Below are 23,766 nucleotides of genomic sequence, written 5' to 3'. Positions count from 1 at the left end.
TGTCATTTGGATTTAGAATGATAGAGTTATGCATTTTTGAAGTTTGGAAAAATCACTTGTTCAATGGTATAGGTCAAAAATGACCTATAATGTAACCTCATATCACATGCTCATAAAAGTTGAATCAACTCTCACTCCAAACATCAAAGTTGAAGTATACACCTTGAATTTGATTGTTCAACTTGGAAATATTTCATCTCATAAAAATTGAGCAAGTTATGGCCTTGGGAAGTTGACTTTCAAATTAGGGTTTAGACAAAATGACCTATAATATTTCAACATAGAAAATGATTTTCCAAGAAAAACTAGCTCTAGGTCTCAACATGAAAGTTGTTTAGAATGTTATTTAGAGTAATGTTTCTCTTGGAATCATTTTCATATGGTGAAAATTATAGGAGATATGGTCTAGGGAGACCCAGTTTTGATCAGATGAATTCATCTGGCCAACCACCATCAACCAACTTGCTAACCTTCAATTATTTTGACTTTCTTGGCACATGGTAGATCATATATGCATAAGATGATGAATTTTGAAGTTTCCCTTGAGAAATTTGATCAATTTGTGAGATAGATTGTTGGAGAAGTTACTCAAGATACCTAGTCAAATTAGGGTTTCCAAGGCAAATCACCTTCAAACTCTTGAAGAAAATTTGATCAATATAACATGTAGGAATCAATGGAACTCATATATGATACTCATAACCATTCTTGGATCAATTCATGGTTGTGCTCTTTGTCATGAGGGTCTCAAACCCTAGATATGAACTTGATAGATCAATGGAGATCATGCCCCACCTACAAAAGAGTTAGGCAAATGCAAAGATATATTTTTGGTAGTTTGGTTAGTAAAATGATGATATACAAGTATATACAATCACATAATGCTTGGTGATCTCTCCCAAAACAAACCCAATGAAAGAGGGGTAAGGAGGATGCCAAGGTATGATCCCAAATGCTAATGCTTATGATGAAATTGCATGAGGGATCTTAGGGTCAAAATTGGGGTCTTACAGGGATAGTGACAGCTCCTCGATCTTTCTTCTTCGTTGGAATATTCATACCCTACAAAATAGCAGTATAAGTTTTGATTTGAATAATCGGGTTGGTGTCAATGGTACGCCTCTTAGAAATGGCGTCCTTCATGAGCTTGGCATAGGTAGGCATTTGTTCAAGTGCTTCCAAAAGTGGAATGTTGATTTCTATCTTCTTGAACAACTCTAGGAACTTCTCAAAGTTTTTCTCATGTTACCTCTTTTTCTTGTTTCTGGTGGGAAAGGGTAGCTTAATTACCAGCTTTGGTTCAATGATTTTTCTTTCACCACTTGTTTCGGTGCAACCAGTTCTTCCCTCATAACTTCATTTTCCTTGATCTCAAGATCCACTTCAAGCAATTGATCTTCATCTTCAGCTGTCTCCTTAAGGACTTCATGAGATTTACCACTTCTCATTGTCACAACACTAACATTATTATGCTCTCTAGGATTTGTCACAGTTGCACTAGTTAGAGCACCTTGTGCTTGAGAACTCGAGGCTAATTATTGTGCTATTTGACCCATCTGAACTTCAAGATTTTTTACGGATGCGGTAGTGTTTTTCTGGTTGTTTTAGGTTTCTTCTTGGAATTGAACATTATGAGTTGCCATTCTTTCAATGGAAATCTCCCAATCAACTTTCTTAGGGGCTTGTTGTTGTTGTTGAGATTTTGATTTTGACATTGACCTTGTTGAGGAGCATTCTCTTTCTGATCTTTCCATGAGAAATTGGGATGATTCTTCCAACCCGGATTGTACGTGTTCGAATAGGGATTATTCTACTTCAAAAATTCGATTTCCTCAACTTGTTGAGGAGTTGCAAAACAATATAATGTTTGGTGCGGTCCATTGCAAATTTCACAACAGACAATAGGAGCAGGTTGGACTATAGCTACCTGTTGGGTACCTATATTCATCGCTTTCAGCTTCTTTTCGACTTCGGTAGTGATAGTATCTTCTATACGGATTCTATTGGTTTCTAGCTTCAAATCGATAACTCTTTCGGTTTACTTATACATCTGTCGTATAACTTCAAGTGCTCGTTATCCACAATTGCTTCAATGATCTTTTTGATACCGGTGGCTGTTGAGAAATTGGTTGAGCCACCGGTTGCGGTATCAATCAACTGTTTGGTCTTTATTTTGAGACCATTTACAAACATATGCATCTGTTCTGTTGGATCCATATTATGAGTTGGGCAGGCTACCAGGACCCTTTTGAATCTCTTGTAGGCATCTCCCAAAGATTCCCCATCTTTCTGCTTAAAATTCAGAATTTCATACCTTTTTCTCAGAAAAACCGACGCTGGAAAATACTCATTCAGAAAAGCCTTTTCCATCTCTTCCCATGATGTAATGCTACCAACTGGGAGAGAATAGAACCATTCTTCAACTTCTTCCGCTAGAGCGGAAACATTCTTAACTTCTTAGCTTCCTTCGTGTGACCATCAATTTTGAGAGTGTTGCTCATGGTTAGAAACCTCTGCAAATGCTTGTTTGCATCTTTATTTACCTTTATAGTGAAATGCTTTATTTCAAGTTGATTAATAGTACTTGGATGTAGCTGGAAATTAGCCATATTCACCGGTTGGTTAATAATTGTTAATCTTCCAGTTGGTGCATTTGCGCCTCCGTAGTCATCCAACAGTCTTTCTGGTGGCGGTGGGTTCTCCCTCATTATTTCGATCTCTCTCTTTGAACTTGAATCTGAACCTGAATGAACGAAAAGTTGTTCTTCTTCTGGTTCCAATCTTGCAAATCTAGCTTGTCTGAGTCTTGCATGCAAAGTTCTTTCAATTTCTGTGTCAAAAGGAAAATCAGTTGATGCCTACGTCCTTTGGGATGCTCCTGTTTTATTTTAAACACTAAAGAACATCTGAACAAATTTGATTCCAAAGCACAGAAAGGTATTATGTTAGGATACTCAGAACGCTCTAAAGGCTACAGAGTATACAATACAGAAACCAAAATTGTGGAAGAATCAATTCATGTCAGATTTGACGATAAGCTTGACCCTGAAAAGTCAAAGCTAGTTGAAAACTTTGCAGATTTAGAAATCACTCTTGCAGGATCTGACAAAACTCCAGAAGCAACCGCCATTCAAAAACCTGAGGAAAGTAATCTTCCATTAATCCCAAAGGAAGCTAAAAGTCGCCTTAACATATCTGAAGAATTGATTCTGGGTAACAAGGACGAACCTGTCAGAACCAGATCTACCTTCAAGACCTCTGAAGAGACTCCTCTGGGACTAGTATCTCTGATCGAGCCTACGTCCTGTGATGAGGCACTTCAAGATAACGACTGGGTTCTAGCCATGCAAGAAGAGTTAGATCAATTCACAAAGAACGATGTCTGGGATCTTGTTCCCAAGCCCAGAGGCACTCACGTTATCGGAACCAGATGGGTATTCAGAAACAAGCTGAATGAGAAAGGAGAAGTCGTCAGAAACAAAGCTCGACTGGTAGCTCAAGGTTACAGTCAACATGAAGGTATTGACTACAATGAAACCTTTGCTCCAGTCGCCAGGTTAGAATCTATTCGTCTTCTTGTATCCTTCGCTATAAATCATTCTATCAAACTGTATCAAATGGATGTCAAGAGCGCATTCCTTAATGGTTATATATCAGAAGAAGTGTATGTCAACCAACCTCCAGGTTTTGAAAATCCAAATTATCCAGAACATGTTTTTAAACTTAAAAAATCTTTATATGGACTTAAACAAGCTCCCAGAGCTTGGTATGAACGATTAAGTAACTTTCTTCTGGAACATAATTTCATCAGAGGAAAAGTTGACTCCACACTCTTCTGTTAAAAACCTTAACAATGATCTCATGATATGCCAGATATACATTGATGATATTATTTTTGGTTCAGCTAACGCCTCTGTTTGCCAAGAATTCTCTGAGTTAATGCAGGCAGAATTTGAAATGAGCTTAATGCAAGAACTAACGTTCTTTCTGGGAATTCAAATTAACCAAACTTCAGAAGTCACGTACGTTCATCAAAGCAAATACATAAAAGATGTTCTAAAGAAATTTGACATGGCTGAATGCAACTCTGCAAAGACTCCCATGCATCCAACATGCATTCTTGAAAAGGAATAAGTCAGTAAAAAGGTTTGTCAGAAGCTCTATCGTGGTATGATAGGCTCCCTTCTCTATCTGACTGCTACTCGACCTGATATTCTCTTTAGTGTCTGTCTCTGTGCCAGATTCCAATCAGATCCTAGAGAAACTCACTTAACTGCAGTTAAGAGAATTCTCAAATATTTGAAAGGAACTCCTAACCTGGGCCTGATGTATGAGAAAACATCAGAGTATAGACTTTCTGGTTACTGTGATGCAGATTACGCAGTAGATAGATTGGAACGAAAAAGCACATCTGGAAATTGTCAGCTCCTGGGAAACAATCTGATATCCTGGGCAAGCAAAAGGCAATCAACTATCGCTCTGTCCACTGCAGAAGCAGAATACATCTCAGCATCACTGTGCACAACTCAGATGCTCTGGATGAAGAATCAGTTAGAAGATCTGCAAATCTTCGAGAGTAGCATTCCTATCTTTTGTGACAACACTGCTGCTATTTGTCTAAGTAAGAATCCCATTTTACACTCCAGAGCCAAGCACATTGAAATAAAACATCATTTTATCAGAGACTATGTTCAGAAAGGGATAGTCACTTTGAAGTTCATTGATACAGATCATCAATGGGCAAATATCTTCACTAAACCCTTAGCTGAAGATAGATTCCTCTTTATCTTAGAAAATCTGAACATTCAAAACTGCCTTAAATAAAATGTGCCTCTGAAGTGGTTAAATGTGACTCTGACATAAACAAATGGATTCTGCCTCTGACTCTGATACTTCTACCCAGTTAGAAGTTATCTGAGTTGGAAATCTCCAGGAACCAATCGTTTGGTATTCCTGAAGATCAGATAAATCAAAACACGTGGAGTGACTTGCGTCTAACTTTAGAACTTCTAGACAGCTGTCCAGCAGTAATCAAAGAACAGACTCTTGAGATCTCCTCGAGCAGTGTGCAAACTGTTGGGATTAGACATCATTTATGAGCCATAATCATTTCTCCCTCTAAACGTGCTAACTTGGTTTGTGTGCTATGTAACACCTCAAAATTTGCCCTCCTCTTCTTGGGACTAGCATAGCATTTTGCATTTCATTTTTAGGACATTAGTCATTGCATATTGCATATCATGTGAAAATAAAACAAGTCATCCTCCTTAGTCTTTCTCAAAAGATAGAGAGGTTAAGAGATTCAAGCTTGAGGGTCTCATAAATTGATCACCAGCCATCTGAGGGTTTGTGCTTCAATTAGGGTTTTTTTTTTGGTCCCTCAAGGAGTTTGACCATTATCTTGATTGCAAGGGTACATCGTCATCATCATGGTTATGTCATCCTCAAGGGGCTCATTGTTCAGGCTCAGATTCTTTGGGATTAGGGTTTTAACCTCTGGTCAACCCTAATCAATGCCATTCTACCAGTCAGGGATTTTCAAGGAGATGAGGTCTTTATTGAGATGGAGATCATCATATGATTTTATTGAGATTGTACAAGCTAGGGTTTCATTTTGGAGCCATTTCATCTAGTGGTTGAGGCTCAAAGTCATCTGAGCATGTTCAAGTCATCTAGGGCCCTAGAAAGTCAACAGAAAGTCAATTGAGGGCTAGGAGGTGGAGAAATGAGTTTCTACATCTCATTCATGTTCAAAAGAGGATTATTCATCATGTCAAATGCATATCTTGAAGAATTTGAGGTCAAGTCAAAAGTTTCCAAAAGTGGAAAGTGACCTATAATTTCAAGTTTCCTAAAATGGAAAGTTTTTGGTTCAAATTCAACTTGATCTTACATCATCAAAAAAGCTTCAAATGAAATTTTGTCCAACATGAAAGTTGAAGATCTCTTTCTCCCATTTCCAAAAAGTCCAAGATCATGAATTTATGATGAATGGTTGAGGAGATATGATCAAATCATTGCCAAGTGTACATGGAACTTCAAATGGCCACAACTTTTGATTCATAACTCCAAATTTGGTGGTTCTTTTTGCAAAATGCTTGTCATGACATGAACTTTCCAAAACATCCATCACATTGCATGAATTTCCATCACATGATCATTTTCTTATCCATGAAGATTTTGGAGGGAAATTCATAAATTTAAAAATGGTGCATTATGAGAACTTTCTACCATTGCTAATATGTGCATGGAGTGTTTTTAAGTGCATTTGATCATTGGTTTGGTACTGTTCACGTTTGGAATTGCCATGCACCACCAAATTTCCAATTTTTGCCATGCACCCTTATTTTGCTTAATCTCTAATTAACTTTGATTAATTTTAATTAAAATGAGATTAGGACATGGTATATATAGATAATTGTAACATAATTTGGGGAGGTTAATCACAATTCACCATTTCTAGATCTAAGAATTTTTTCCCTCCAAAATTTTCTTTCAATCTTAATTCAAATTTTTCTCACATAAACCTTGAATCTTCTTCCATATTCTGGTTCTCTAGTGTTGGTTTAGCAGAGATCAAGCCTTGGATCATCAAGTTTGGACCAGAATTGTGCATGTGAAGCTCAAGAACATAACCATGGCATTTGAGATTTAATCAAGATCTACACGTTTCCAAGCCTCAATTTCATCATCAAACTTCATAACAAGTGATTTGGAGTGGATTTGCATGCTTGCTTGGCCTTGGATCTGCAGAATTCGCCAACTGTTCTTCAAGAGGTCACATTTTTTATCCTCTTAATTCTCTGTTTTATGTATATAATCTTGTAGATCTTGTTGTGGTGAGAATTCTGATATAAATTTTGTGAAATTTGGATGAAAATTGAGTGAGATATGATGATTTCAAGTTTAGATCTAGAAACTTCTTTGCTTCGATTCAGAAAATCCATGGAGATTTAGGCTTAGATAATATGATATTTGAATTCTACATTGAAAGAGCTTTCCAACGATATATAATTTGTAAAATTCTGAGCAATTCTGGAAAATCTGGAAAAATACGTATGAACATTCATCATCTCCATCTTCATGAAGAAGATGAAGATCTTCATGCAAATCCGTCACTACCAGCCTAGCGTCTGTTTTTTTCCGTCACTAACCGTTTCAGCCTGGCGCGCTCACGTTTGAAATTGTACCTGGATCGATTCCAGCGTGCTCCACTTTTTCAAATTCGTTCATCATTTTCACTTTTCCCTCCATATTTCATGTATGCTTCACATCTTTGATTTCAATTTTTTATCCAACTTAGAAAAATCATAATAAATTGAAAAATGCTCCAAATCACTCCCAATTTTTCGCAAAATGATTCTTAGAATGTCTAGTTTTTTATGATCATGAATTTCGAAGTTGTGCATGGCTGGAATTTTATTTGCTCTAGGTTGATTGATCATGTGTGCATGTATGACCTTGCTTGGTTCAAACTATCATGAAATGCTTGTTTTTAATCCAATGGACTTGAAATTTTACATGCTGATTCTAGACACATTGATGGATGTTTTAGGCTTAGTTTGGTATTTTTCTCATGTACCAATTATGTTTTATGCTTGTGTTTGCATGGTGTGACAATTTGTGTCACACAATTTGATGATCAACTTGTGCAATTTGATTCCCATGCCAAATGACCTCTAATGCTTCTAATTTTTTGTGTGATGATCATGTTAGATGTTTTGAATGTTCATGAATTTTTCTAGAATTATTTGAATCATTTCTGTTTTGATTGGGAATTTTCATTCATAATGATCAAATGTGTGCCTTGAATTGGTCATTGACTTCTCTTGCCTATTACATGAACTTGCATGTTGATTTTGGTTTGGTCCTTTTTAGGACTTGTTCTTGAGTGATTAAATATGATCCATGTTGAATATCAAGTTCTGTTTTGGATTTTTTCTTCACTTTGGACCCTAGGCTTTGACCTAGTGGTTTGTTACTTACATTTGAGTTGTGATTTCAGGTTCAAGTATGCATCTCCATGATTGATGTTGCTCCTTCATTTGAGCTTGATCATTTGTTGTTGTTGGCTAACATTTGCTTGTTTTTTAGGCTTTGAGAACAATTCACTTGTGTTTATGGCTCATGTGTTGCATATTGGGTTGTCTGTTGGATATTGACTGTTGACTATTGTCTGGATTTTGTACTGATTGGTTTAGTTGTTTCCACAGGTACCTAAGTTGCTTTAAGTTCATTTGAACTTTGCTTTGCTTGCTTGTGGTTGACATACCACTGAGGTATAATTCCTTGATCTTCATGTAGTCTGGAAGACTTGTCATGTTACTTTGGCAGGCACCTGTCTGAAGCCCTCCTTAAGAGGCAATGCTTGTGTTTGTTTAATTTTGTGCCAAGCAGGTAAAGACCTCTTAAGAGGCAATTGGCAGATAAAAGGGATGTGAAATCCATCCCCTGCTATTCAGTTGTGTCATTCACTTTGCTCACACCATGTGTTGATGCATTGTGAATAAGAACCCAAAATCTTGTCCATAGAGTCAGTCATTTGTGGAGAAGAGTTCCTGCATTCTGAACTCCCACACTTTCTATTTGATTCAAGCTCTCCCAGGCCAGGGATAAGAGCTATGAGGCATAACCCTCATCTCCATTTCATCTGCTTCACCCTAACTCTCAATGTTAGGGTTAAGAGCTAAAAACACCCCATTCCAGTTGGCTTGTTTCTACAGCCTAGCCTTGTATGAGCCAATTGTTTGCATATAGTGTGTGTGCTTGCTTTATTGTGCTTGTGTTTGCTTTTGTGCTGCTTAGGCTAGCTTGCTTCCTGTGCAAGTTAGGATAGAGACCTCAACATAGGGATCGTATGCATGACAACTTCTAGGCTTGAGTCGTAGTCTCCCTAGTAGCTTGTTATCTCCCTTGTCTCTGGTTAGGTTAGAAGTTCTTTCCCTGTTAAGGGGAACTACGTCGCCCTGATCCTCATACCAGATGAGGTACGTAGGTAGGAGATGAGCTGATCTCTCCGGACGCCCTTTTTCTTTTTCAACCCTTTGTGTTGTGTTGGAGTCTGACGTAAGTCCAGCGATTGGCAGTTGGTTTCCTGTGTGTGTGTTTGTTGGTTCGGAGTCTGATGCAAGTCCAACGATTGGCGTTCGGTTTCCATGTTTGCTTGTTTGTGTGGAGTCTGACGTAAGTCCATCGATTGGCAGTCGGTTTCCTGTTTGTGTTTTGTTTGGCGTGCGTTAGCCGAGCTACGAGTGCTCTGATTCTTCTTCGGTCAGAGAAGATACGTATGCATATGATGCGACATCCTAGCGAGCACGTTTCCCCTGTCCCCGAACTACGTCGACTCTGATGTCTGTGTCTGACAGACTACGTAGGCCCAGGATGCGATATCCTGTCGAGTCCCGTTTCTTCCGTCTTTCATCTGTGTTTCCTCCCAGTGTTTGTGCAGTTTTGAGCAGTTTCTTTAGCAACCTTTCTTCTATTCTTTCTGAGCGTGGATCCCGTCGAGTACGACGGATGCGTAGGGGTGCTAATACCTTCCCTTTGCATAACCGACTCCCGATCCTTGCAATCTCCGGTCGTAAGACCATTTCCTTTCCAGGTTTACTTCGAGCGTTTCCTTTCCCTCTTTTGGGATAAATAACGCACGGTGGCGGCTCTGTTTGTTTGTTTTTCCCGCCGGTTGTTTTTCACGGATGCGACATGCTAAAACTCTGATTTCTGTGTCGTTTTGCATGCGTTTTTTTTTTGTATTTAAACACTCTTTTCACACTTTGCACACACTTCACTCTCACTCACTCGTTTAACCCCATTTCTCTTAGGCATTTCTGCAAACAGTTCATCTTCACCATGGATACTCAACAACAATTTGTGTTCAACTACTCTCAGCAAATGGATTCCAGCAACCCAGCTCAAAGCACCAGCAACCCTACTCCAACGGTTACAGGCGTAGCTACAACACCAGTTTACAAGGAGCCTCACATTCTTGACCGTGAACCCCATATTAACCTTGCAACACCTTTTGAAAAACTGGACGTGCTGTGTGAATCCCTGGTGGATTTTGATAACATGAGAAGAAATGGCGTAGACCTCACTGAAGAACTCCATCAACAAGGTTAGGGAAACTACTTTCAACGCCTCTACGGTCCAGTTTACCCAAATCTCATTAAGGAATTCTGGAGATTTGCTGATGCTGACGATCATTTCATCGTCTCATACGTTCTGGGAGTAAAGATTGTGATAACTGAAAAGCCCATCGCTGCTTTGCTGAACATGCAGAAAGATGGAGGAAGAAGGATTTACAACATCAATCCCATGGCAAAATACAGAGCTCAAGAAATCAACCCAACGATCTTCAAACTAAACGCAGAAGGCAACCCCTCAAAGAACAAGGAACTGCATCAGAACCTCCGGGTCTGGCTCAAAATCATTCTGGGAACAATCCACCATCACCCAGCGTCGAATTCATCAGATTACATCAATACAGATCAGAAATGTATTCTGTACTGCATTCATAAAGGTCTGAAGCTTTGCCTCCCTGCACTTCTTTTCAAATACCTCAGAGACTCTGTACGAGAAACTAGAAATCACATGAAGCCCAGAACTTACATTCCCTTGGGAAGATTCCTATCAGATGTACTGATAGAGAATGGTCTCGTGGACCATCTGGTAAAGCTCAGGCTTATGGAAGACATGGCAATCGACACTGGAAAGCCTTTGAACTCCAAGAATCTGAAGAGCATGGGAATTCTGGAGAAGGTCAACGTTAGACCTACTCTGGACACCTCTTGGGAAGCCTTAAAAGATCAGAGGAAAATTCCCCATGGTCTCTATCTGTTCTCCAAGGAAGAACCCAAAGAGGCAATTCTCCACTATCTCCAACGTCTGAAGGATGAAGGAGTGGACATTTCAGAATTCAGGTTGAGCGAACTGCCAGATAAAGCTCCCAACTTCGTGAGGCATAAAAGAGGTCCCTCTGAGAAAACATCTCAGGCGAAGAAAGCGAAGTTAGGAGAATCCTCTGAAACAAGACCTCCAGCACCTCTGCATGAGTCTTCTGGTAAGTCTGCCTCTCTTGCTCCTTCTGTACAGCAACTTGCCTCTTCTATTCCTCCACCAACCCCTCTTTACACCCCATCTAAAACCCCTCCTTCAACGACTAGAACATCTCAACCACTCCCAAAATTCAATCTCACCACTACCTCATTACCCATATCTGAAGCTAAACAAATAAATGAAACCACCTCCTCATCCTCAGCCCCAGAATCACCCCCTTATTGTATCATCTCATCTAACACAGAATTCTCTAACTCCGCTTCTCCCACTCTAGCCTAACTTCAGACACAAAACCTTGCCTCCCAACAACTACAGCCACCTCCACCTGAACCTAAAGTAACCTCACCACCCACAGAACAACCAACCGTCACTCCATCTGACGTTCAACCCTCTGACACCAACGCCTCTGACCTTACCCCTCCAAACACTTCCGCTGAACCTCAAACTCTCAACCTAAGCCCTCCCACTTCCTCACCTCTACCATCTGAACCTGACCACTCCCTGCCAACCCTAGAAGAGGCAATTATGTTATTTGCAGAAGCATCAGTGGAAAAGGTTAAGTCCCTGTCCACAAACTCTGGCATCAGTGATGATCCTTCCTCTGTTAGGACACACTGGAACAAAGTCATTGACTGGATGACCTCTGAGGCCTTTAAGCTGAAGAATCTCTCTGAGCAAGTCAAAAACGACTTTATCAGAGACGCTGAGGCAAGACTACAGGAGCGCTTAGCTAGAGAAGCTGAGGAAGAAGCCAGAAGGGAAGCAGAAGAAAGAGCAAGACAAGAGGAACTTCAAAGGGTAAGGGAAGCTGAAGCCAAAGCTCTAGCTGATGCTGCTGCTGTTGAAGCAAAAGCTGCTGCTGAACCTGAAGCTAAAACCGCTGAAGAACAGAATGCTCTGACTCAGGGGGAGTCCTCTACATTTGCCCCTCTGGTTCTCAAAACCCTTGAGGAGCTTCAGAAAGAGCAGAAGGAAGTCCGAGCCAGATTGGATCAACAGGACACAGTCAACGCCAACATCCAGAATCTGCTGACTCAACTGCTTCAGAGAATGCCTCCTCCTCCCAACCCTTAGGCACTTAGGATGTTTTTTTCTTGCTTGTTGCTTTGCTTGTTTTGTCTCTGATGTTTTTGCTCTTATCTGGATATATATATATATATATATATATATAATATATATATATATATATATATATATATATATATATATATATATATATATATATATATATATATATATATTTCCTGCTTATTACTTTTTTAAGTCTTTTTGATTCAGACAAAAAGGGGGAGAAATCAAACAGCTCTGATGAAAAATTGTCTAATTCCTCAAGCACTCTGCAAACATACTATTCAATTAAAATCCATCTAACACTCTTTGACTTAGAAAGATGCAGAAAGGTATCTAGAAAACTTCATTGCTTGGAAGCTCTGGTAAGAACTTCTGAACTCCCTAGCTTATCTCAGGGGGAGCTCACTTCTATCTGATCTGATAAACTCTTATATCTGAATGGTTCATCTGTCATTTAAGTTTGTTTTGTCATCATCAAAAAGGGGGAGATTGTAAGAACAAAAATAGTTCTACAACAGATTCCGGGATTTTGATGATAACAAAGGATGAAACCAAAATTGGCACTCTAACGAAAAGTTTCTCTGTGTGCAGGACTCTGAACAAGAACAAAGGAATCTGATCGCTTTATCAGATACAGAATAAAATCAGATACAAAGTACCAGAAGATCAAAAGCATCTGAAGTGGAAACGCTCCCTAGAAGCTCTGACTCTAAGTAAAACAATATATCAGAATATCAGAAGCATCTGAAGAAGAAGCGCACTCCAGAAGTTCTGACTCTGAGCAACAGTATGTCAGAATACCAGAAGCCCTCAACTTCCTCTGAAGTCAACACTGATGATCTAAAAGACCAGGACTATCAGAAGCTCTAATGTCATTTCTCAGATCTCATATTAAAAGAGTAATTCAGACTCTGACAAAGAATTTCCTTATCCAGAAAGAGTAACGGCAACTACAACTTCAAATAGAAAGAAATTATATTTGGAAAGAAGTTATTCAGGGAGACAAACTTGTTTTGGCAAGAAACAACAGAAGTTATGGCATTAAACTCTTATCAAGACAAAATATCTGTCATCACTACAACGGTCCTTTCACCTCTATATAAAGGACGGCAAACCTCATTGAGAGACACACCTGAACGCACAGAAATACTCTACTCTCTCTCTTAATCTTTCACGAGCTTTTGCTCATAACGTGAAACTTCTTACTTGCTCAAATTTCTGTAATACTTGCTTTATCCTAGAAGCACTCTAGATTACAAATTTTGTTTTTACCTAAATTGATTTTTATTCCTCAAGTGACTCTGCGCAGTCTGTATACTTGGGAGGACTAAGAGATCTTTCTCTTAGACGTTGGTTGTAATAATCTTTCAAGATTAGTGGATTAAGTCCTTTTTTAAGGCGAAATCACCTTGGCCGGGTGGACTGGAGTAGCTTTGTGTTATAAGCGAACCAGTATAAAATCCTGTGTGTTCTGATTCTGAAAAAGCGCTTATTTTCCAAACCAATTCAAACCCCCCTTTCTTGTTTTTCTCACCTTCAATGCACCCGTGTCAGCCCACTGTTTTGACCTCTTTTTTCCTTCCCCTGACACGAGCCGTGTCAGGCAACACGGGTGGCTGTGTCAGGGCCACTATAACTTCAAAAACTTCTTCCCGTGAGCCTGAAATGCTCGATTCCCCTTGGCGAGTCTTTGGGCACTCTTGCTTGCACCTAAAATCCAATAGAACTACCAAAAGGAAGTATAAAATGTAGTACATTAACGAAAACCAAAGATAATAACCAAATGAGAATGGAAATGTGAACATCTAATTTACTTGACAAAATAATACAAACAAGTAAAATAAAGTGTTACCGACTTCGTGAATTAATGCCAAATGACTGTCAGAACACTAGTAGAATTGGTGACAAATCAATTGCTTATCAAACACTTCACTGTGTCAAATAAAGATCTAGACTTATGAAACACTATGGTGGAAATCCCGCCACCAGTTGTACCCGCTAGTAACATTGAAAGAGACCATTATAGTGCCAAACCTCAGTCTTTGATGGAGAATTTTTTTATTATTGGAAAGATATAATATAAAAAAAAATCTTGGTCATGATGCGGATCTATGGGATATGGTAGTTGATGGCTACACCTATCCTGTTGATGGCAGTGGTAACAAGGTGGAAAAAAGAATGATGATTGATCAACAAAAGAAAGATTACAAGAATCATCATAAAGCAAGAATCATCTTGTTGAACGCTATATCATACTCTGACTATGAAAAGATAACAAATAGAGACACGACTAAGTCTATATTTGATTATTTAAGGAAGACTCGTGGGTGAAATGATCAAGTGAAAGAAACCAAGGCATTTGTCTTGATACAAAAGTATGAAGCCTTCAAGATGGAGGATAATGAAATTGTTGAGAACATGTTCTCGAGGTTTCATACTCTTGTTGTAGGACTGAAGGTCCTGGACAAAGGTTGCTCTACTATAGATCATGTTAAGAAAATTATTAGAAGCTTACCCAAGAGATGAAAGCCAATGGTAATTGCGTTAAAACTATCTAAGGATCTAAACAACACAACTCTTAAGGAACTTGCGAGTTCTTTGAGAAGTCGTGAGATAGATCTTAAAAAGGATGAGCCTTAAATAAAAGTTAAACTTATTACTCTGAAATCCATGGGAAAGTCTGAAAATACTAAAGCCTTTCAAGCTAAATCAGAAGAGGAATCCAAAGAAGACTATGAAGAAGAAGAAGATGAAATGTATCTTCTTTCCAGAAGAGTTAACCAACTTTTGAAGAAAAGACAAAGCAAGTTTAGAGGATTCAAAAGGGCAAGTGGTTGCTTTGAGTCTACATATGGACTGAAGAAGTCAGGTGCTGGCCAATATGTTATCTACTTTGAGTGTAGGAAGCCAGGTCACTACAATAATGGGCGTCCCAAGTTGAAGAAAGACATACCAAATAAGAAAGACTTTGTAGGGAACTAGAAACTTTTGATGGCTACCTGGGATGACTCTGAATCCTTTAGAGATGACTATGAGGAAGAGTAATCTAATATGGCATTGATGGCAAGCATATAAGCATCTTATGAAAAGATCCAATCAGAATCAAAATTAAAATCTGAGTCAAACTCTAAAGTGGTATTTCCTAATCTATCTCACGCTGAATTAAAATCTTGTCTTTATGAAGTTCTAGAGAAGTATCAGAAGCTTTTGAACAAATACAAGGATCTAAAATAAGTCCAAGTATATGAATCTGGAGCACATAGTAAGCTTAAGAATGATTTTTCAACTATGGCAAAGACGATTGGGCCGTGTTAGCATGAGGAGGACTTCTCAGCTAAATAAGCTTGATTTAGTCAGAGGCCTTCCAAATATGAAGTTCTCTTCAGATCCTCTTTGTGAAGCATGCCAAAAAGGCAAGTTTTCAAAAACTTCTTTCAAAGAAAAGAATATTATTTCTACCTCTAGGCCTTTGGAACTCTTGCAAATTGAACTCTTTAGACTAGTGAAAACTGCTTATGTCAATGGCAAGAAGTATGATTTAGTCATTGTTGATGACTACAATAGATGGATGTGGGTCAAATTCTTAAGACACAAGGATGAGTCACACTTTGTATTCTCTACCTTCTGCTCATAAGTGCAAAACTAGAAAGACATTAGAATTGTTAAAGTCATAAGTGATCATGGTGGTGAGTTTAAAAATAAATATTTTGAAAAACTCTTTGATGAAAATGGAATTTCCCATGATTTATTCTGCTCTAGAACTCCACAACAAAATGAAGTTGTAGAGAGGAAGAATAGGACCTTGCAAGAAATAGCCAGAACCATGACTAGTGAGAATAATGTGGCTAAGCACTTATGGGCAGAGGTAGTCAACACATCATGCTATATTCATAACATGATCTCTATAAGACTTATTTTGGGTAAGACTCCTTATGAATTGTAGAAGAATAGAAAACCCAACATTTCATATTTCCATCCTTTTTGATGTACTTGTTTTATTCTTAACACTAAGGATAATTTGAATAAGTTTGATTCTAATCCACAAAAGTGTATAATGTTAGGATACTCAAAACACTCTAAAGGCTATAGAGTATATAACACCGAAACACGAATGGTTGGGGAATCAATTCATGTCAGATTTGATGATAAGCTTGACCCTGAAAAGCCAGAGCTACTTGAGAAGTTTGTAGATTTAGAGATCACTTATTCAGGCTCTGAAGGTAAAGCTTCAAAAGCTAAAGATGTTGAGGTAAAAGACTCTGAAACTGTTCAACCAGAAGTTGTTGAACTTCATACTCCTCTAAGGAAGCAAAGACAAAGATCCTCCCACCCTGAAGAATTGATTTTGGCAGATAAAACAGAAGTAGTCAGAACCAGATCCTTATCCAAACCTTCTGAAGAGACGCTTATGAGTTTGGTGTCTCTCTTAGAATCTACATATGTTGCTGAAACACTTTTGGACACTGAGTGGATTCTGGAAATGCAATATGAATTGAACCAATTCTCCAGAAATGATGTGTGGACTCTTGTGCCTAGACCCAAAGGAATCCACGCCATTAGGACAAAATGGGTCTTCGAAAATAAGTTGAATGAAAAATGAGAAGTGGTAAGGAACAAGGCCATACTGGTTTCACAAGGCTATAATTATCAAAAGGGGATTGACTATAATGCGACCTTTGCACCAGTTTCCAGGTTAGATTCCATCTATCTCTTAATTTCTTTTGTTGTTAATCATAACATTATCTTGTATTAGATGGATATTAAGAGTGCATTTCTGAATGGTTATATAACTGAAGAATTGTATGTACGCCAACCTCCTGGTTTTGAAAATCATAAAAATCTAGATTTTATTTTCAAACTTAAGAAATCTTTATATGGTCTGAAACAAGCTAATAGAGCATGGTATAAAAGACTAAGAAATTTTATTTTAGAGAATGATTTTACTAGAGGAAAGGTTTATACTAGTTTGTTTTATAAGACATTCAAAAATGATATTCTTGTTGTTCAAATTTATGTGGACAATATCACATTTGGTTATGCTAATGCTACATTGTGCAAGGAGTTTACGAAGTCAATATAGGTAGAGTTTGAGATGAGTTTGATGGGAGAATACAAGTTCTTTTTAGGAATCCAGATTAATCAAAGTTCAAAAGGAACATATATCCATCAGAGAAAATATACCAAAGAACTTCTGAAGAAGTTTGACATGTCAGAATGTAAGATAGCAAAAAATTTAATGCATCCAACATGTATTCTGGAAAAGGACGAGGTAAGCAAAAAGGTACAGAAAAAGGTATATAAATGTATGGTAGGTTCTCTCTTATACTTAACTACTTATAGACCTGACATTTTATTTAGTGTTTGTTTATGTGCTCACTTCCAATCAGATCCTAGATAATCCCACTTAACAATTGTTAAGAGGATTTTTAATTATGTGAAAGGTACTATTAACCTTGGCTTGGGTTATAGAAAATCAAAAGAGTGCAAACTAGTAGGTTATTATGATGTTGATTACACTGGAGATAGACTTTAATGAAAATAACTTATGGAAGCTGTCAGTTTTCGGGAGACAACTTGATCTCATGTTCCAGTAAGAGGAAATCAACAATTGCTTTATCAACATCTGAAGCTGAATATATTACAGCATCTGGATGTAGCACTCAGATCCTCTGGATGAAAAGTCAGCTAGAAGATTTTTAGATATATGAGAGTAATATTCCTATTCTTTGTGATAATACCTCAATTATTTGTTTGTCTAAGAATCCAATTTTACATTCTAGAGCTAAACATATTGAGATTAAACATCACTTTATACGTGAATATATTTAGAAGGGAATTTTAGATTTAAAATTTATTGATACAAACCATCATTGGGTTGATATCTTAAAAAAAACTTGCTAAAAATAGATTTGTTTTCATTCTGAAGAATTTGAAAATGGACTTATGTCTAGAATGAAAAAGATGTATATCTCAGAATTCTTAATCTCTCATAACGATTATATGAGTCTCTGAGATTTTTTAATATGAATAGTGAATATTCTGAAGTGAAAAGGTTTTATGGTTCAGAAGTATCGAGCCATAACCTCTTTGTAAAATGTTATACCTAATGAATACTAAATATTTGTTATATTAATTAGTTGTCAATTAAACTATGTGGCATGCCCTAATTTTATGAAACTATGTTACGCGTAAGTCGTGTTGGTGTGCTCGCTTTAGTTTTCGATGTTGTTTACAGTTGCTTTTTTATCAGTGAGAGCTTGTTTATCTGGGTATTTTTAGTTGTGATTTTGATTATTTCTTGTCTGTTTTCCGAAAGTATATTTTGTGTTGATCATTTTAGTGCATTCATTTTATTTTTTGGATATTTTTGCGCTCAATTTTTATTCGTTTTGAGTCCAGTTATTTTTTCTTTGTTAAAATATTCGTAATAATGAATTAGAATTTTTTAAGTTCTAATTTCAATTTAATTCTAATTATTTAGAATGTTTTAATTTTATTTAGTTTAGTTTGTTTTTGACTGTTTTGCCACTAAATAGTAACCCAAAGGGGTATTATTAGCTTAATTAACGTGACCTCTTCTCTGATTAATAGCTTAGTCAAATTAGTGTCCAAGTTTTTGTGATTGTTTGTTGGCTTATTTAGTCAAGTTTTGTTGTTGATTCCTTTATTTAGTTGGTGCATTTTTACAATGAGAGGGGGGAACATCAGAATAACCAGATCAAACTCTCCCCACACTAAACCAAGGCTCTCTCTCAATGTTCATGTAATGACTTTCTTCATAAATCAACATCATACAGTCATGCACATAATTCTCCCTCCTCATGTTTTCTACTCCATAAAACTCTAAAAAACCATAACCTTCATGACATTCTTCCACAAACTTCATACAAACACATAACCATTTAAACCTTAACCATTAATAACTTTGAAAAGCCAAGAAAACATATCAACATTAAAACATTAGTGCTTACGTCAACAATCATTCCATATCTCCGCCACATTCATCATAACCTTCACATTATATCAACAATAAACTAAACATAACATAAACCATAACTAAACATGCATAAACAAACATAACATCTCCAACACAAACTTCCGCATAAACAAACAAACTTCAACCCATAACTTATTCTTCCTGATACAATAACAAGATCCCACCAAAAAAGGAGGAATCGAAATAATCGTGCGCATCACCAATTTTGACGTTGCCTTTGAATCTGAATTGCAAATGTCACACGCCACCCTCTCCAAACCGCATGTGACACCGCTAAAGCACCACACCGGAAACAACTCTGGCCGACCAACAAAATGTGACCACCATCATTGTCGATAGAATCTGACGCTCCACCCCCCTCTCTCGTGAACCACTGCGACTCCGCCTTCATTCTCTTATAAACTGTCGCGACTCCGCCTTCCTTAACCGCAACAACCTTCGGAAAGAAGCACAACCGCATTGTCATGTCTTGCCCCACTCAGATCCTCCATTGTGGGTATTTTTTTTGTCCTCCTCTTCATTTATTTGCTTCATTTGATTACTTCTATTTTGATTTTGATTTGGATGACTTAAGGAAAATTTGGTTTCACTGTAAAAAATTTGTAAGAGGGTTGTATTGTTACTGTGAGGGAGGAAGGGATTGTTGTTTGGATGTGTGTTTAGAATGAGAGGGGGAAGCATAAGAGAAAGCTTGAGTTTATGAAAGGAATGTTGGTGTAATCCCTAGAGGCCAATACTTTTGGTACTTGTATCGAATTATTTATTAATAATAAAAGGCTTTTTCTTTATTATGTTTGTTTAATAAAGTCCCTAGAATAGATAGTCCGTTTAATGTATCAAGTGTGACTTAATCATGAGATCACATTAAACATAAGGACATTATTCTTAAAGTATTCGTAGTCGAGCTTTATTGTGAAGTGGGATAACATTAAAGCATTAAGACTATTATGTATATAGACTGATCATCACATCTCATGGATCATGGATAAGGAGTTATCAAGTCTTAAACATAGGTATGAATATTAAGAGTAATATTTATACTGGATTGACCCGCTATGAGAATACTACATAGAATGTTATGCAAAGTGTCATAAGTTATTCTCATGGTCATAATGGTGTATACCACCCTTCGACCTGAAACCACTATGGACCCTAGATGTAGAGTCGAGTGCCTTATTGCTGATCAAACATTGTCCGTAACTGGAGTGACCTAGATAGAATTTGCCCATCCTGCGTAACAGGATAAATGTCTATGGGTCCAATATTGAACTGGACAAGGATGACACGGTCTATGACTTGTGTTCAATATAGACATAAGGGCAAAAGTGTAATTGTACACATAAGTATTATCACATAAGGATTTGTCAGATCACATGACATTTTCGTGTCTTGGGTAGCAGTGATGTGTTGCTAGATACCGCTCACTATTTATGATGTTAAATACGTGATTTAATATAATTACCAATGTCGCGAAAACCTATAAGGTCACACACAAAAGGACGGATTGATGAGAGATAGAGTAACTAAGGAATACCGTAATATACGGTGTCCTTAAGTGAATTGTAGAACATCGTAAGGTACGGTGTACTTAAACAGAATACGAAATATGGTAAGGTACCACGCACTTAAGTGATTTTGGCATATTATAAGATATGGGCCACATACACTTGAGTGGGCTTTTTAGCTTGCAACCCACACAAGTGGTTCTATAAATAGAACCCTTGTGTAGAAGCATTTGCGCAGTTGCAATTTTGTTTCTCTCTCTCTCTCTCTCACTCACTCAAAGCCTTCATTCGTAGCAGCTAGCAATGAGATTGAAGGAATCCGTTCGTGTGGACTGAGTAGAGGCGTTGTCATCGTTCAACGTTCGTGATCGCTCTATAGATCTGCATCAAAGGTTACAATCGCCACAAGAGGTGACAATTCTATCATTGATCATGCCCATTCGTAAGGATCTTTAAAAGAGAAATTTTAAATTCCGTTGCATTTTGGATTGCTCTTCTCCTTCAAGGAAAATTTCCTTTCCTTCTATTGTTGTTCGTGTCTCATAAAGGAGAAAGAGGATGTGGACTTTGTTTTATTCACTTTCTAATCCCTTACCATGTGTCCAATATTGATTGGATGGTTTTAAAATTTGAAAAGTTCTTCTCCCTCTTTTCTAATGAGTATCGCCCATTTCAAAAAAAAATATTTTAGTTTTTTTTTCGATTTTATTTTACTTATTATTTATTTGTTTGCTTTGTATTAAATTAGGATTGGGCCTTGAGTTGCTTTTTATCTACACAATCCTAATCCATTCTACACTACCACCTCCATTTGTTTCTATTTTCTTATTTTTTTACTAACATGATTTAATTAGATAGTAACTAGTTTAATTATTTTTTTGGTTGATTAATCATTCTTGTATGAATTATTTAGCTACACTTTTATCCATAAGTTAATTAGTTAATTAATTTTCTCAATTGATTAATTTGATCTGAAGCAATTTTATGCATTATCATAATGCGACCGTCTGATCATTCATCTAAAACACTGTCATATTACACATATAAATAATTTCACTAATATTTCACCATAATTTCGATTAATTTCAATTTCAAACCATTGCTCGAATCCTTTCAAAACAATTTTCACTTCATTAATATAATTCAAATCAAACCATTTTCATCTATGCGAGTGTTCAATCCAACGCCGAGGATCTTTTTCTGCTTCGTTCAAACTTCTTTTGCAAATCATTTCAAACACTTAATCCAATGTTAAGTTTCTTGTTTTCAAATTCTTTTTCGCAATAAATAATCTATTGAAAAAGATTGGGGCGAAAGTAATATTCTTCTCCTTTCCCTGACGTTCATGTAATGCCCGCACTTAACCCACCATTTGAACATTTGTCAACCGCATCAAAACACCTTTAAATAACTAAATCAAGTTAATTCTTTCATATACGAAAAATGATTAGGGCGGAAGTAATTTTCTCCTTTTCTCCTTGAGTATTCGTATGATGGCCATACTTAGCCTACCATTCGAATACTTGTCGCCCATTAAGGAAATCTGACTTGATTCATCATACAAATTTCATAAATAATCTAATTGAAAAGGGATTAGTACAGAAGTAATTTTCTCCTCCTTTTCCTGAGTGTTCATGTGATGGACGCACTTAGCCTACCGTTTGAATATTCGCCAGTCACTTAAAATACTCAAACACATCAAACTTGTGGTTTCGCCTTTGTGCAACTTTGAAAACCCCTTTCAAAAACGAGTATGCTTTATCCATATCGACGTGAAACAAACAAAGACTTCAGCCTCAAAGAGCGAGCAACAAGTAAAGGTTTTACCATTTGATATGTCTAAAGCAACGCTCTTTAAAAGAAATCAACAAACAGTTCTTTTTCTACAAAGAACTACGTAGCCTTGAGTTCTCCATCACACCTGGAGAAACGTAGGAGCATAAATTTGAAATTCTGTCAGGCACAATAATAAAAAACTAGAAAACCCCTTCTTTATTTTCCTTGCCTAATAAGTAGAAGATCACAAACTAACAATATAATTCTAACATTCAATTGCAAATCTAACTAGAAGGTTCATGTTGAGTACAATGGACGTGAGGGGTGCGAATACGTTCCCCTTGCGTAATCGACTCCCGAACTCGAAAATGGTTATGACGACCATTTTACTTTTTCTCTTAAGGGTTTTATTGATATTTTCTCTTTCCTTATTTTAGGATCAAATAAAGTTTGGTGGCGACTCTGTTCGAATCATTTTTCCATGAGCGTGCGAATGCCTCGCGAAATATCGTATTTTTTTGAGATGCGACTGTTGGCGACTCTACTGGGGACCTATTCTTAAGCGAGTCCACCCTAGTTTGGTTTGTGTTTGTGTTTGTTTTCATACGTTCTTCTTGTCTTATTTATCTTGATATGCTTTATTATTATACTATTCAACTGCTATATATTGTATCGTTAGAACTATCTGGTTATGAGCATATTGTGAGATAGACTCTCTATCTGAGTCTCGAGAAAAACATTAAGATATGACGTGGTTGCATAATGTTGGCATGTCTGACTCACTTTTCTTGTTGGGGTAACACGATAACCACACTTAGAGGAGATTCCCTTGAGGGTATTATCAACTAGCAAGTAATCCTAACAACTTCACTCAATAATATTTTCTCTTTTACAATTTAGTTTCTCTCTGTAACACCCCAAAATTTGCCCTCCTCATTCATGCATTCATTTAGCATTTCATATTGCATTTCATCATGTCAATCAGAATTAGATCCGGAAAAAAAAAACGAAAAAAAAACGAAAAAATAAAAAATAAAAAAAAAACGAAAAAAAAAACGAAAAAAATAATTTATTAATTAATTAATTATTTAATTAATTAAATAAATAAATAAATAAATAAAATATAATAAAAAATTTTGGACTTGGACCTTTCTCAAAAGCCCATTAAGCCACCAATATTAGCCTATAAATACTAGAGTTTCATTGAAACAAAAGCCACACAGAAGAGGAGAAGAAGGAAGAGAAGCAAAATACTCTGAGGTTTCCTTGGAACAAAACCCTGAGGAAAAAGATAGTGAGAGAAGACCTAACGGAGTTCAGAGCAGCCTCCAAACCCCGAAGGGAACTCAGCTACACAGAATC

This window comes from Lathyrus oleraceus, chromosome 4, assembly GCF_024323335.1.
Source record: "Lathyrus oleraceus cultivar Zhongwan6 chromosome 4, CAAS_Psat_ZW6_1.0, whole genome shotgun sequence".
NCBI lineage: Eukaryota > Viridiplantae > Streptophyta > Magnoliopsida > Fabales > Fabaceae > Lathyrus > Lathyrus oleraceus.
Note: the sequence above shows the minus strand (reverse complement) of the source record.